This window comes from Eptatretus burgeri, chromosome 6, assembly GCF_056783735.1.
Source record: "Eptatretus burgeri isolate ZD-2024b chromosome 6, Ebu_testis_v1, whole genome shotgun sequence".
NCBI lineage: Eukaryota > Metazoa > Chordata > Myxini > Myxiniformes > Myxinidae > Eptatretus > Eptatretus burgeri.
In genome coordinates, this window is record NC_140966.1 from 60,366,490 (window position 1) to 60,381,818 (window position 15,329).

The window sequence follows — 15,329 nt, forward strand, 5'->3', positions numbered from 1 at the left end:
GGGATGATCTGAGATGAAGGTGAACCACTGTCTTGAAGATCTGGAGGGAAAAATTAGATTGAAGAGAATTAGGAAGTTGGTTCCAAGGGGGGTGGGGGGGGGTGAGAGGAACATATGAGTGGAGGTGAGCATTGAAAATCCTTTTAAGGGAACATATATTGTTCATGAAGACTAATGTTCCCTTGTATCTAATTAAGAGTCTGAGATTAAACTTTACAAAGCAATTTCAAAAATATTTTTAAAGTCTTTTGTTATATATAGTCATCGAGGTTCATGGATATTATCCAATGACTTCAAATAAAAAACTAAAACGGCACTCTTGGACGTTACGACGTCGACCGATACGCCTCTGCCCACATTATTACATCACAATAATACTTGTACCAAGTTTGATTTAAAACCCTTCAGCTGTTCTCAAGTATCACATTTTTACCTGACATTTCCTCTGACCCCTTGATGCCAAAATCTCATCAGTTCATCTTTACATAATTATATGTAAGTACTTGTATTAAGTTTGGTCTAAATCAAATCACAGGTTCACAAGTTAGCACGGTAACAGAATTTTGACCAAACATGACCTCTGAACTTTGACCTCTTGTTCTCTTCACTCCAAAATCTAACCAGTTCATCTTTGCATCATTATACATACTTGTAACAAATTTGACTTGGATCCCTTCGGCTGTTCTTAAGTTATCATGATAACGAAAACCTATCACGGACAGACGGACACATACATGGATGGACGGACAACCCGAAAACATAATTCCCTGGAGGCATAATTATCAGACTACATTATTCATCTTGATGAGACTTTACCATATCCAGCCTTTAATCACCGAGTTTCATTGCGAGGAATCAAACAGTAAAAACTAATATTAGGATTGAATCAGCTCCCCTAAATTTGTCAGTTGTAAACAAAAAAGGTATTCTTGAACTCAGGCACCCCACTTTGTAAAAATTCCATTACCATATTGTCAATTATTAATTTTACCTCGTGACAGTTACTCATTCCTTTTTTTTTTGATCATTCATTTAATTTTCATTCATCAATTCAACCATTCCAAATGTAGAACTGGAACAATAACTGATCATAAAATACAGTTTAAAGGAAGTACACAAAATCCTTGGTTCTTTGGGTCGGCTTCTTTGGCATTCCCATCTGTTAAATTCACCAACGATGATTGCATCCCAGGCTCAAATCCAACGTGTTGTGTTAGTTTATCCATCTTATATATAAAGCTCAGTTCCTGTCTCTGTCTTCCCCTCGATCCCCCAACATCACAAGCACCGCCAATTAGCCAGGCCACGCCTTTCCCTCCAGAGGGCCAGAAAAGTGCTGCACAAAGCCACGGTATGTTACTCTTAAATTCGAGTTGTTTATCATGATACAAATCAGTCCTTTTTTTTTTTTTCAACAAAAAAGTTCTGCAGCACATTGTCAACCAAAGGTGAGCCGAGAAGGGGAGAGGAGTGCCACCAAAAGGATGAAACAGAACATGAGCCATGCAGGATGGATTTAATTTTCCCAGGTAACTGCCTGATTTTGATCTTCTATGGTTATTTCCCCGACGACTAGGCTAGCTTTTCCAGTCACTGGGGACAGGTACTTTTGAAAGTTCTCTATAAATGTACTTCCAATTAAATAAGTCCACCATTGTCTAATGGTGAACTTGTTACCCTGTGCACGTTAAGTGTGATTAAGCAATAGGTTCACTCCATCTCTTTGTCTGTCTGCAGATCTATGATCAAGGAACACCTACATATCAATTGAATTTTATATTTTGACCACTGAAGAACACAAACCTGCAGTTTAGCAGTACTTTAGCTCTGAATTTGGGAAATTGTATGGAGTCTCATCCCAATTGTGCATGCACACAGAGGAGAAAGGTAAAAAAAATTGTTTTCTATTCTGTCTACCTGTCTGTCTGGCAGTCAAACAAAATCGAAAGTCATTTCAAACAGAAAACGTATTATTTTTAAGGACATCATAAAGGACACAAACAACAGGCACAAAGAACCAATATAGCGTGTTAAATAAGGTGGTGTAATTAACGGTGGATTAACACGGCGGTAAATTTTCCCCAAAAAAAGGTTTGTTTATTCTTTTTTTTTTTCTTCAGCCTTTAAAACTTTTCTCTTATTTCAATTGGATTAAATACTTGAACACTGCAGAACACAAATCGCCTTTTTGGCACTTCCAAAAATGCCATTTTACTCCATCTCAATCAATCAAATTTTCTGCTCGTGCTCTCAACGAGATTCAGACAAAATCGTGACTCTTAGGAGATATCGATCGTGCTCGGAAACACAAAGCAGGAGTTGAAAAGACCCTTCCCATGTCCTTTTTATCAAGACTGCATGGTGTATGGTGTTCTATGAACTCTCTAGTTCCAGATATGATTTATGTTCGGACTCCTCCATCAACCATAGATCATTGTAATTAGCAAGTAAATAAATATTGTCTTTATTCGCTTCATAAAAAGCACAAATACATTCGGTCAAATAAGGACACAAGTTTTCAATGAATATACAAATCCAAAGAAAATCACAAAGCACACCACAATTCATAATGCAAATAAATAATTACAGCATTGACAAATGACATGCCAGTCCACCCAATATAACTCGCTCCCCCTCCAAAAGACATGAATACATTAAAGACCTGAATACTTCGACTGCCTCCTTTGTCTGTCTACTCTGATTTGATAGGCCTGAACCATGCTCTGGCAGAGTGGAAATACACTTTCTCAATTTCTCAATCAAGAACTCAATTTCTCACTGTCCATGTACTGATCTTACGCCTCCCATTCCCCAGGAGTACGTCTGGCTGCGGCTTCCCCTCCGCTCCAACCTCTTGTTCGTCTGTGTGTTGTACCGTCCTCCTAACAGTGATGACTCCACCTGTACATCTCTCTCATCTACTTCTCTCAGCTATTAACTACCAATTTAATCGTAGCTTTTAACCACCACTTTAACCATCCCCCCAACTCTGCCCCATATACTTTCTTAACAATGATCTTGAGGAAGTTCATCATGGACAAACTTTTAACCACTCATCCCAATTCTCTTCCTCATATGTGGCAATTTCAATTGTGTTCGTATCTCTCTGAATAGCAATAGCACTTCAGAAAATGACTTGTGCGACTCCATGAGACTGACTCAACTTATGAATGTTTCGACCTGGATTTCTTCCAATAGCAAATCCTCCCTTCTGGACTTGGTGATGACCAACTTTCCCATAAATGGCTCCTGCTCTTCCTCTGCTCCAATTGGTTTATCTGATCATACGCTTTTGAAAGTATATCATTTTCAATTATCCTACCCCCATTCCCACCTACACTGAATCCTGTGGTGAGGCAGTTGCTCTGAAACAACTTTTGTTCTCTTCCTGGAAGGTTAATCTGACTAAAGGCAATCTCGGTGCATTCCAAAACGTCCACAACAAGTGTGTGTCTACTCTCAAGAGAGCCAGAAAACAACATCTGTCCAACCTCAAAATTGAACTTTCAAACTTGTCTCCCTCCTCAAAAACCTGATGGGGCCTTATTAGGTCTGTCTCTGATGTATGCTCACATTCCATCTTTTCCCTCTCTTCAAATAGCACCACAGTCGACTCCACTCATGAGAAGGCTGAATGCCTCAATTATGTGTTTCCTTCTCAATCTTGTGCCCCCAACCCCTCTCTCTCTCTCTGTACCCATCCTTCTCTGTCGTACCCAACTGGTGCTGGACTCTATGTATTTTGCACCTGAGAATGTGGACAAGTTTCTTTCAACTCACAACTCAAGATTCTGCAACTGGACCAGACAGCATTGACTCACGTGTCCTAAAAACCTGCTCTGCTGCTTTCATATCCCCTCTCTGCCATTTTCACCCTGTCATTTGCCCTTGGTCATCTTCCATCTCTTTCAAAAATCAGCCAACATCACTGCATTACAGAAAAAGGTGCAAAAACCTACCACCTTGACTATAGACCTACTAGTTCACTTCCGATCACCAGCAAGGTCATGGAATCCATCCATCATCGCAGTTGATATGACATCCTTCCTTTTCTCCAACAACCTCACCTCAGATCACCAATTTAGTTTCAGACCAAGTTACTCCACCTTAGATATGCTGCTTCTACTCACCCTACAATGGATAGAGGCCCTCAATGTCATACATGAAATCAGGGCCATCTCTCTGGATAATATCTTGAGCTTTTGATACAGTCTGGCATCCTGCCACTCTCCAAACTCTCTGCCTATGGCATCCAAGGCCGACTCCACAAATGGCTCATTAACTTCCTCTACTCTTGTAGCCAATGTGTGGCTCTCAATGGAATCCTTTCATCTCTTCTCCTTGTCAAGGCTGGAGTGCCCCAAGGCAATGTTCTGTGCCAAGCCCTATTCCTGATCTTAAATGATATCACTGGAAAATCCTCTTTATATATTTGCTGATGACTCCACCATATACTGTGATATCCCTCGTTCTTCAGACAGGCAGCGTACAACCTCTCCCCTCTCTTCAGACATTGACAAATGTTTCAAACTGTACAAAAATTTGGAATATGGCTTTCAATCCTGACAAATCTCACACTTTCACTATCTCTCTGCAAAAGCACTGTTTGGCAACCTCCCCTCTTCCTCCCTAACAACCCCCCCCATCTACTTTCTCAACAATCCCATTGAGGAAGTTCAGAAATTCAAACTCTTGGGTCCCACTAGCAGCCATGATTTTTCTTGGGCAAACCATATTTCAAAATTGGCCTCCAAAGCCAGTCACCAACCAGGCATCATCCATCATACAAAGGCCTTCCTTGGCACATTTGAACTCCTATCCACCTGCAGCTTGATGGAGTATTGCTTTCCCCTCCAGGCTAGCTCCCCTGCCTCACATCTTGCACAGCTTGACACCGTGGAAACCATGGCCTTCGAGATTTTTGGAATCTCCTGCGATGAAGCTATCACTTTCGCTTTGCCATCTCAGACAGGTCGGTGGGCTCTCTGTCTTCTACCACCTCTTTTCTGGTCTTGCACCCTCTGCTCTTTCCATGCTTTGTCCCCTACTCTTCCCTCACCCAGGTTTCTGCAGGGCACACATGGTCCACCATCAATCCCCTTTTGGTGAAACTACCTAAATATAGGATCACTGCTCAACTCCAATCATTCGTTCCTCTTTTTTTCTGTCAGTGGATCCAACTTGCACATTGTCTTCATTCTCATTCTTCCCTCCACATCTTTAAGACAGTTGTTCACCACCATCTCAGATCGTTCCCAATCCAAAATCTATTCTTCCCTCATTAACACGATCTCACCCCCTCCCCCACAACCACAACCAAATCTCTCCTCCTTCAAAATTTCCAGTTTTCCCTCTTCAGAGTCCCATCTTGTCCACCCAATGCATCCTATCATGCTCCTCGTTCCTCTCCACACCTAATCTGCCTCTATCTTGGCCTTCAACTCTGCTGTTGGTATTTCCCCCCTCTCTCTGCTGTCCCTTTTGTCCTGTTACACCTGATCCCACAAGTAGTCTGCTAATACGAGCTCTTCCACAAGCTTGACTATGGAAACAAAAACAAAAAAACACCTTAATCTGTTCAACTTTCCTTATTACTTCATACTGCCTTCAATTTATCCTAAATTTGTTTAAACTCCATCACATACTTTTCTTTTAAAAACCTAATATTCCCTCCCATCACAAAATGTACACCCACCTGGCTCATGCCAGATACACATGACACTGTGGAATTAGTATAATTTCAAGCATTCTTTACAAAACATAAACACCATCTAGCAAACCACAACTCAGAATCCATTACACCTGTGATCCAAGATAGAAAACTAGAAGGGCACTCGGTAGCGAATATACCTGCGCCCTGTAATGCCTGATCCATGAGAACATATTGTTACGAATCTGGAAGCCTTGTGCACACAGAAAGACAGCAATCCCTAAGTTTAGTTATTTTGATAAGTACGTGTTTATAGTTAGGACCCCCTACTTGTGTCTAATGGGAATTACATGTGTGCGCTGCGAATTACTTTTTTAGTCAGGGTTTTTGCAATACAAATCGAGCCTCCAGCCAACCGAAACCATCACTCCTTTACTTTGCACATCGCGCCATTACACATGCGTGTCCAGCCACGTACATGGGTGGAGATTTCCATCGCCTCAGACCGGGACTCCGCCCAGGAAGGCAGGGGCGTGCCCCTTGTCCAATCAGGCCACAGAAGGTGGCTTTCGCACGACACGCCGGCCAATAAGGGTTGAGATGGCCACAGAAGGCGGCTTTCCCACGACACGTCGGCCAATGAGGGTTGAGATGGCCACAGAAGGCGGCTTTCCCATGACACGCCAGCCAATGAGGGTTGAGATGGCCACAGAAGGCGGCTTTCCCAGACACTCTGGCCAATGAGGGTTGAGATGGCCACAGAGTTTGACTTTCCCACGACACGCCGGCCAATGGGGGTTGAGATGGCCACAGAAGGCGGCTTTCCCACGACACGCCGACCAATGTGGGTTGAGATGGCCACAGAGGGCGGCTTCCCCACGACACGCCGGCCAATGAGGGTTGAGATGGCCACAGAGATCGACTTTCCCACAACACGCCAGCCGATGAGGGTGGAGGCCGCCTCAGAGGGCGATTTACTCACACCGGAGGAAAAAGGAATACAAGAAACGCCAGGCTGGGTAGTGGAGGTGGTAAAAAGTATCGAGGTGATGGAGGTCGTCGTGGTGGTAAAAGGGTCATGGTCGTCGTAGTGGTGGTCATCATCATCGTGTTGCGGGTTCGAGTCCCGCCGAGCTGGATCATCATCACCTCTGATATTCTCTTTGGCCTTGGTCGGTTGGAGAGCGTGGTACCTGGTGCTTGGAGCGGCACCATGTTGCGGGTTCGAGTCCCGCCGAGCCAGATCGTTGAAGACCACAAGAGGTGGAAAAGTCCAAGCACAGGCTCTGGTCTCTAGCTCACCTGTCCTCGAGCTGGAGGCCTTCAATAAAGACCATTGGGGTCCATTTCTGTGTGCGTGTGTGTCTGTGTGTGGGCCCGTCTTTAAGTAGCAACTGGATAAGTGCTTTTGCTTGTACATTAACTGCATTTCTTATAGTCGGTTTAGCTCTGCTCTTTGTGTGTTCCCTTCCCCCCCATTATAAATAAATGCCCTGTTAAATGTTTCAGCTCGTTTTTGTGTTTCTTTCATTGGTTTAGCATGGTGCATGTTGAGAAGTAGCGAGGGTAAATTGTGCATTTGGACCGACGGATCTCGGTAACCATCCGCTCGGGTTACGCACGGTTCGAGCATGCTACTGGCTCGTTCCGCTCGAGCTCCGCCAAGAGTGAATTTGGACGACGTGGGAATTTAGGTAAATGGAAATTAGCAATCGACCCAATCCCACGCGGTCAACCTATTGGCAATCTTCGGTCCGATAAGGGAGCCGTCGGCTCCGGAGTTATCCGGGGTGACGACCTATAAATTCTGGGTGTTCGGTGGAGCCGACTCTACTGCTCCACCTCGCGGTCGTGCTCGCCACCGACGCCCGGCACCACAACAATATCGGGCCCACTACATTTTTGAGATATCGTGCTATATATCGTTTTTGGCCCTGTGTCTCAATGGCGAAGAATCACTGAGACAAGCTCAAATGAGCGAAGATCCTCGTCCTCTTAATGATGACGTCATAAAAACGAATATGACGTCATTGTGATGTATCCGGTTTGCGATAAATTATCTGTGCTAATGCCCAACTTGATTTCCGCAAAGAAATTCAAACAGCTTGCCTAGTTTCGGAGATAATGGTATAGGTGATTTCCATTAGCGGCGATATTATGACGTCAACTTTTTTTCTAGGAAGAATTTCCAAAAGCGGAGATGGTTACTGCCTGCGCGTGGGCTTTCTGCATATACATGGCAAGTTTCACGAAGATCTGAAGAAAACTCTGGGTTGTGAAACAAAAAATGTCAAAATATAGGAATGACGCCAGAAAAATTGATATGACGTCATAGTGATGCATCGTATGTGCGGTAATTAACCTCCGCCATCGAAGATGGATGGAGGTTACCGTTTTCACCCGTGCCTGTTTGTTTGTTTGTGAACAGTATAATACGGAAAAACTCCTGGACGGATTTCGACGAAACTTGATGGGGGGATTAGGTATGGTCCAAGGATCATGCCATTACATTTTGGACTTGGTCCAAAAAAAATCAGAAAATTTGCAATTTTTTCAAAAAAATTTCGATTAAATTAAAAAATATTTGAATTTTTTTTTTGTATTTCTACATGTTTTAAGTGATTTCCAACCCCCCAAAAAAATTTGTTACAGAAAAAAAAAAAAAATTAGCAACTTTTTTTTTCAAAAAAAAATTCGATTTTTTTTTGGGGGGGGGGCATTTCTACATGAGCGTCGGTCTAGTTTAGTTTATTCAATCGTGGTTCAGTAGAGTCTGATTTGTTTTGACCTACAATGAATAGGATATCAGGTTCACTTAAGTGACCCAGCAGTATTGGCAGCGGAGGTTTTGCACTCTACCGAGTGCTCCCCCTGTAGTTCATCTCTGCTAATGCCCTGTTCGATTCCCGCAAACAGAATTCAAAAAGCTTGCCTAGTTTCGGAGACAATTTTTTAGGCGATTTTCATTAGCGGAGCACGAACCAGTCGCTCAGGATGACGGAGCACGGACCACTCGCTCAGGATGACGGAGCACGGACCACTCGCTCAGGATGACGGAGCACGAACCACTCGCTCAGGATGACGGAGCACGAACCACTCGCTCAAGATGACTGAGCACGAACCACTCGCTCAGGATGACTGAGCACGAACCACTCGCTCAGGATGACTGAGCACGAACCACTCGCTCAAGATGACGGAGCACGAACCACTCGCTCAAGATGACGGAGCACGAACCACTCGCTCAGGATGACGGAGCACGAACCTCTCGCTCAGGATGACGGAGCACGAACCACTCGCTCAGGATGACGGAGCACGAACCACTCGCTCAAGATGACTGAGCACGAACCACTCGCTCAGGATGACAGAACACGAACCACTCGCTCAGGATGACAGAGCACGAACCACTCGCTCAGGATGACGGAGCATGAACCACTCGCTCAGGATGATGGAGCACGAACCACTCGATCAGGATGACGGAGCATGAACCACTCGCTCAGGATGATGGAGCACGAACCACTCGCTCAAGATGACGGAGCACGAACCACTCGCTCAGGATGATGGAGCACGAACCATTCGCTCAGGATGACGGAGCACGAACCACTCGCTCAGGATGACGGAGCACGAACCACTCGCTTGCCTGAGGACCTCAGATTTGATTTGCCTCAGGACCTCAGGGCTCTTGTACATTCAATCGAAGTAATTGTATGTTGATGTAAACATTTATCAACTCGAGTGAAAATATCAAATCGAGCAACGTAGTTATAATATGGATAACTTCCACTTACACAAGGGAATAGAAGAAGGTATTAATTTTGTGTAAAAGGGAAATACGATTTTTTTTTAGACGATTTTGTTTCATAGAAAAACCAGAAAGTTAGAGGTGCCTGAAATAATGATAAACAAAAACTCATATCTTCTTCTAAAGGTGGTTATACCCATCCTTACAAATGGAAATATCCCATATTGTTTAGTTTGCCTTAAACTGGGCCATTTGTGGAGGACAGGTCTCGTGAGAATACATTCATGCCCAAAATGTCTACTGGCCAAAGTAGTGGTGAAATCTTGGCGATGTTGAAGTAGTCTTTCCCACAGACTTTGCAAGCAACGTCCCACACGTAACATTTAAAAATTACTTGTGAACTAATCTACCTATATATTTTAATCTAGAAATACAGGATATATGACCAATACATGATGGATTAGAACCTCTGAAAATGGCAACAAAAATTTTTCGGAGCTTTGTGTTATCCCAAAAAAATCATTGTGAAATTGTTACGTATGGGATATTCCTTATGAAGAACAGTCCTAATTTGCATAACTAATGAAGTGAATAATTTTTTTCTTGTGCATTAAAAGGGCATGGTAGAGTATTCATGTCCATGTAAAAAAATTGTTTGGTTTTTTTTTGTTTGGTTCAATTTACATCCCTATTTCAAATTCTCATATATGTAACACCAAAATTTGCATATATGTAAATTAGTTTAGTGATTTCACATCTTAAACCTATGACTTTGCCATTTTTTTTTGAAAGGTTAATACAATTTCACATTCAGATATGAAAATCTCATTGAAATTAGAGCTTTGGCATGAATAGGAAATTCTGCCATCTGAGAGGACCTTCTCTTAGACTTGCCCTTTAACTTTAAAGCCTGTCTTCACCGTGCTCACAGCAGTTAAAGAACTTAAATGAATTTGATCAAATAATGACTATCCACAAAAGAGTTGCTGTGTAATGTAGAACAACCCTGGAGACGTCGCAAAAAACTTAATCGCCCGTGAAATAAACATTGCAGACATTAATGCACCCGGGTGCCTGTTCCTCTGTGCACGCGTCACGTGGTACATCAGCTCACGGTCGTTCAAACGTTTTCACTTTATTTTAAAATGCCGCTTTTCACCAGATTTGCTTTGATTCCCTGTAGAGCACCTCGCGAACCCTCCGCAAATATAAATATACCATCAGAGGTTGGGAATCCCCCACCATTGAATGAAAAAGGTCATACATATTCCAGATAATGAGGGAGGTGAATTGGAAACAAGACACCATTTGGGCATCATCTCGAAAAAGTTCCCCAGGGGTGAGGAACGTAGTAACCAAAAATAATTGAAATCAGATAAGCGGTTTTCCATTTATTACAAAAAAACATTTTTTTCAAGATGGCCACCCCAGTCAGCCATCTTGGATCCGGCCATGCCCAAAATCAATAGGGTTCTTCCTTTTCAGTTGGTACATGTGTGACTCAAATTTCAAATCGATATGGCGAAAAAACATTTTTTTCAAGGTGGCCGCCCCAGTCGGCCATCTTGGATCCGGGCACGCCCAAAATCAATAAAGTTCTTCCTTTTCAGGTGGTACATGTGTGACCCAAATTCCAAATCGATATGGCAAACAGTTTATGAGTTATCGCACTCACAGCTATAAATGTTGACGGACGGACGGACGGACGGACGACCTGGGTGACAACAATATCCCCCTTCCGCCACGTGGCGGGGGATAAAAACAGATCTGTCAGACGCTATGGATAAGCAGTCCCTCTAGGGGACAGGGCGAAAGGTCAAGCAGTGAATGCATTAAATTATATCCTGTTCCTTTAAGGTCCATCCATCTTGGTTAGTTGAAAATTAATGCATTTACCTTAAGAAAAGGCATTTTACATTGGACTTTCACACAATTTGTTGCAGTCAAGTCTGAATCTGTGTCAGCGCCTATCAAAAAAGTGTAAATAGAAATAATATCGAAGTTAAGCAAGTCCATGAGGCCATTTAGAACATTTGAGAAGCCTCACATTCCACAGACAAAATCTCTATACGATATAAATTCATCAAACTTCAGCTGATTTTCACGGAAATTGTTTTCGTGTAGTCTGAACCTACATTAGCAAATTCCAAAAGTGAAGACAGAAATTGAATAAAACTCAAGATAAATTCATGAAGCAGCTTGGAAGCATATGGAAAATCCTCAGCTCATGTTGCTTTATATATAAATCCACAATACGACATAAAAACGTTGAAAGCACCAGATTTTCACAAACCCTGCTGCAATTGAGTGTTAAGCTACCTTAGTGACTGTGAAAAGTGAAAACAGAAACAGAATTAAAGTTCAAATAAATGCGAGGCCATTCGAACCAAAAAACAGCTACATAGTACAATCTCAAGAGAAAATCCTTTCCCACGTCATAAAACACGATGTTCAAAGCATCCATGTACAATCCTTATAAAATCTAACAGCTTATAACATCAGGCATGTGGTGAAATGCATAACTTCCATGAAAAAAAATTCATTTCGACATCTTCATGAGAAGAAAACCGGTGCGGCCTTGCATCTACCCGAGATCCAACCCGCAACGCCATTAGCTAGGCCCAAACTTAAAAAAATTAATAACTCGACCATTATAAATACAGATCAAGCAGTCGATATCAGTAAGGCAAGTGAAAAAAAAAACATTTTGAGTGCTTTATCGTGAAGAAATCGATGCGGCCTGTTCCAAGTCAAGGCATTGTTGAGCAGGCTAAAAACATGAAGGCTTCAGACCCCAGCAGATTACCCAGGAAATGCCTAAAGACCCCAGAGAGCAAATTGACCAAGGATCGCCTGATGAAGGATATAATTAAATAAGGCCGTAATTTACCTTCAAAAGGGGTGTTTTAATTAACCCAAAGAAGCAATTTTCACTCATGCACTTCCTTGGAGTTCCCTTCATATGCATGCAAAGTTTCAGGCTGCTAGGTTTCATGCCTTTGGAGTTATGGAGGAGACATACACATACACTGACATGCACACTGATATTTATTAGTACTCGTACGTGCACGTAAAAAAAAAAAAGAAACAACAACAAAGAAAAGAATAATTAAATATTCCAACCGCGAGCAAGAAACAACAACCACACAGGCCGTTTCTTTGCTCTGGTGTGCCCGTACGTGCATGGTCCGGAAGTTCGTATATCACAGTTACGATTATTCGCAATTTAGGTTTGAATGGCCAATTATTCAATTAGCGCCAACGTATTTTACCTTTTCGCAATGTCGTCGCAAGGAAAAACAAAAAGAAAAGAGAAGAGAGAGAAAAAAAAATTACTTCTAAAGAGAGGAAACTAAAAAAGAGAAGAAAAAAAAACAACAGGAAAAATGTGTCCTCTGGTGAAGATTACGATAATTAAAAGATGGAACTGGCAGTTATATTTTGGACAAGTGCACAGTACATGTAATTGATGCTTATTCACCTGGTATCCTCAATAAATAGAGGACCATTAGCATAACGATTATTTTGATTAATTTCTAAAACTTCCTCAATGTCCAGGTTAACAATAGATTCTAATGTAAATGTGTGTGAAATGTATGTATATATATATATATATATATATATATATATATATATATATATATATATATATATATATATATATATATATATATATATATTTCCATCTATACGAAGTGTGTGTATCGTCCATAACTCCAAAACTATAAAACCAAGCAGCCTGAAACTTTGCAGGCATACTAAGAAAACTCCAAGGAAGTGCAATAGTGAAAATTGGGTGTTTGGGTTAATTACAACACCCCTTTTGAAGATAATTAATGGCCTTATTTAATTATTTCCTTCATCAGGCAATACTCGGCCTCCTCACTGTCTGAGGTCTTAAGGCGTTTCCTGCGTAACCTCACTGGGGGTCTGAAGCCGTCATGTTTTTTTGGCCTACTCAACCATGCCTTGACTTGACTTGGGACAGGCCGCAATGATTTCTTCATGATAAAGTTTTTTTTTCACTTTCCTCACTCATATTATTGAATGCCTGTTCATCACAGATAAAAAAAAAAAAAAAAAAAAAAAAAAAAAAAAAAAAAAAAATCGCTGTATACATCGCTTTTGTAAGTGCTACAGTTTTCAAATTAGGAGCTTGGAGCGATTTCATGCATCATATGAAACGATTTTCCACGATCTACTCTCACGGACTAATTAAAGTACATTATTGAAATATTATTTCGGTTTTGAGGATCGGATATAGTCCGGACCAAAGAAGTGTCAAAATCTGTTGTGAAATCTGATAATCTGAAGTAATAACGAGCCTTATAAACGAAGCCGATATTCCTACTTACTTTAAGCAAGCAAGGCTACGTTCCCTCCTTCTCCAAAAATACACAAGAAAATGTGGAATTTCCAAAGCATTAAACTTACCTTTTTCTACTGTTTCGATAATTATATTGAGTGAACAAATAATTTCGGAACATCCCAAAATTCACTAGATTCATTGAGCTATATGATTTAATGCATTCACTATTCACTGCAAGACCTCGCACCCTGTCCCCCAGAGGGACTGTCTATCCATAGCGTCTGCCAGATCTGAGACTATATTTTGGGAGGTTTGTGAGGTGCTCTCCAGGGAATCAAAGCAAATCTGGTAAAAAACGGACATAGAAAATGAAGCAAAGTTGTAACGTTTGCACGGACCCAAAACGATGTACCATCTGACGTGGACAGACGAGTAGGCAAGATGGCGGATTATCTGCAATGTTTCTTTCACGTGTGATTTAACTTTGCAATGTCTTCAGGGTTGGTCTGCATTAAGCTGCAACTCTTTTGTGGAGAAAGTCATTATTTGAATGAATTCATATTATTTCATTAACTGCTTCATGCACAGTGAGGACCAGCTTTAAAGTTAAAGGGATCCCATATGATATGCAGCGACAGCTTGGCCAACCATTTCAACCATTCAATTGGAGTGCTTGCATGAGTGCTTAAGCCACTTGCCAAATGCCTTACAGTCGAGAGCGGTATAGTGCAACGTCCTGAGCGAATCTTTCACTCACTTTAGATGCTTTTGCCTGTCATTTCATTCAGGGCAAGGGGTCCGCGCTCCGTCGCCCCGGGCGAAGGGTCCGCGCTCCGTCGCCCCGGGCGAAGGGTCCGCGCTCCGTCGCCCCGGGCGAAGGGTCCGCGCTCCGTCGCCCGGGGCGAGGGGTCCGCGCTCCGTCGCCCGGGGCGAGGGGTCCGCGCTCCGTCGCCCGGGGTCCGCGCTCCGTCGCCCGGGGTCCGCGCTCCGGGGTCCGCGCTCCGTCGCCCCGAGAGAGGGGTCCGCGCTCCGTCGCCCCGAGAGAGGGGTCCGCGCTCCGTCGCCCCGAGAGAGGGGTCCGCGCTCCATCGCCCCGAGCGATGGGAATTTTTTTTCCACCCTTCACACGCAGCTGTTTCTAAAGATTAAGGTTTGGGAACATATTCCTGAAACGTTGATGCAAATGCAACATTGTTTTTCAGTGAAAGCTACTCATGGTTTTTGGGTTGTTGCCGATATCAGCCAAGTGTGTGTGTGTGTGTGAGTGTTTCACAAAGCATATGCATATCTATCTATCCATCTATCTCTCTCTCTCTCTCCGTGTCTGTGTCCGTCTCTCTGTGTGTGTGTGTGTGTGTGTGTGTGTGTGTGTGTGTGTGTGTGTGTGTGTGTGTGTGTGTGTGTGTGTGTGTGTGTGTGTGTGCGTGTCTCTCTGTGTCCCATCTGTGCTCTACCCCTCCCAATACAGTGCAGCACCCTCCTCCCACACCTCTCTCACCCTCTCTCCCCTCTCTGGACATATCTGGATGGTGGTTATGTCTGGACAGTGTTTGTCTCCGGACGTTTCGAAATGGTGTTTGTCTCCAGCCAGCTTGGCGCCAGACGCGTCCAAGCGTTGTTTGTTCCTAGAC

General features: G+C 42.8%; 1 protein-coding gene across 1 annotated transcript in view; it reads right to left on the minus strand.

Annotated features, from left to right (window-relative positions):
* LOC147024901 (1-aminocyclopropane-1-carboxylate synthase-like protein 1) overlaps positions 1-15,329 on the minus strand; it is a 105,784-nt gene that overhangs the window by 33,948 nt on the left and 56,507 nt on the right.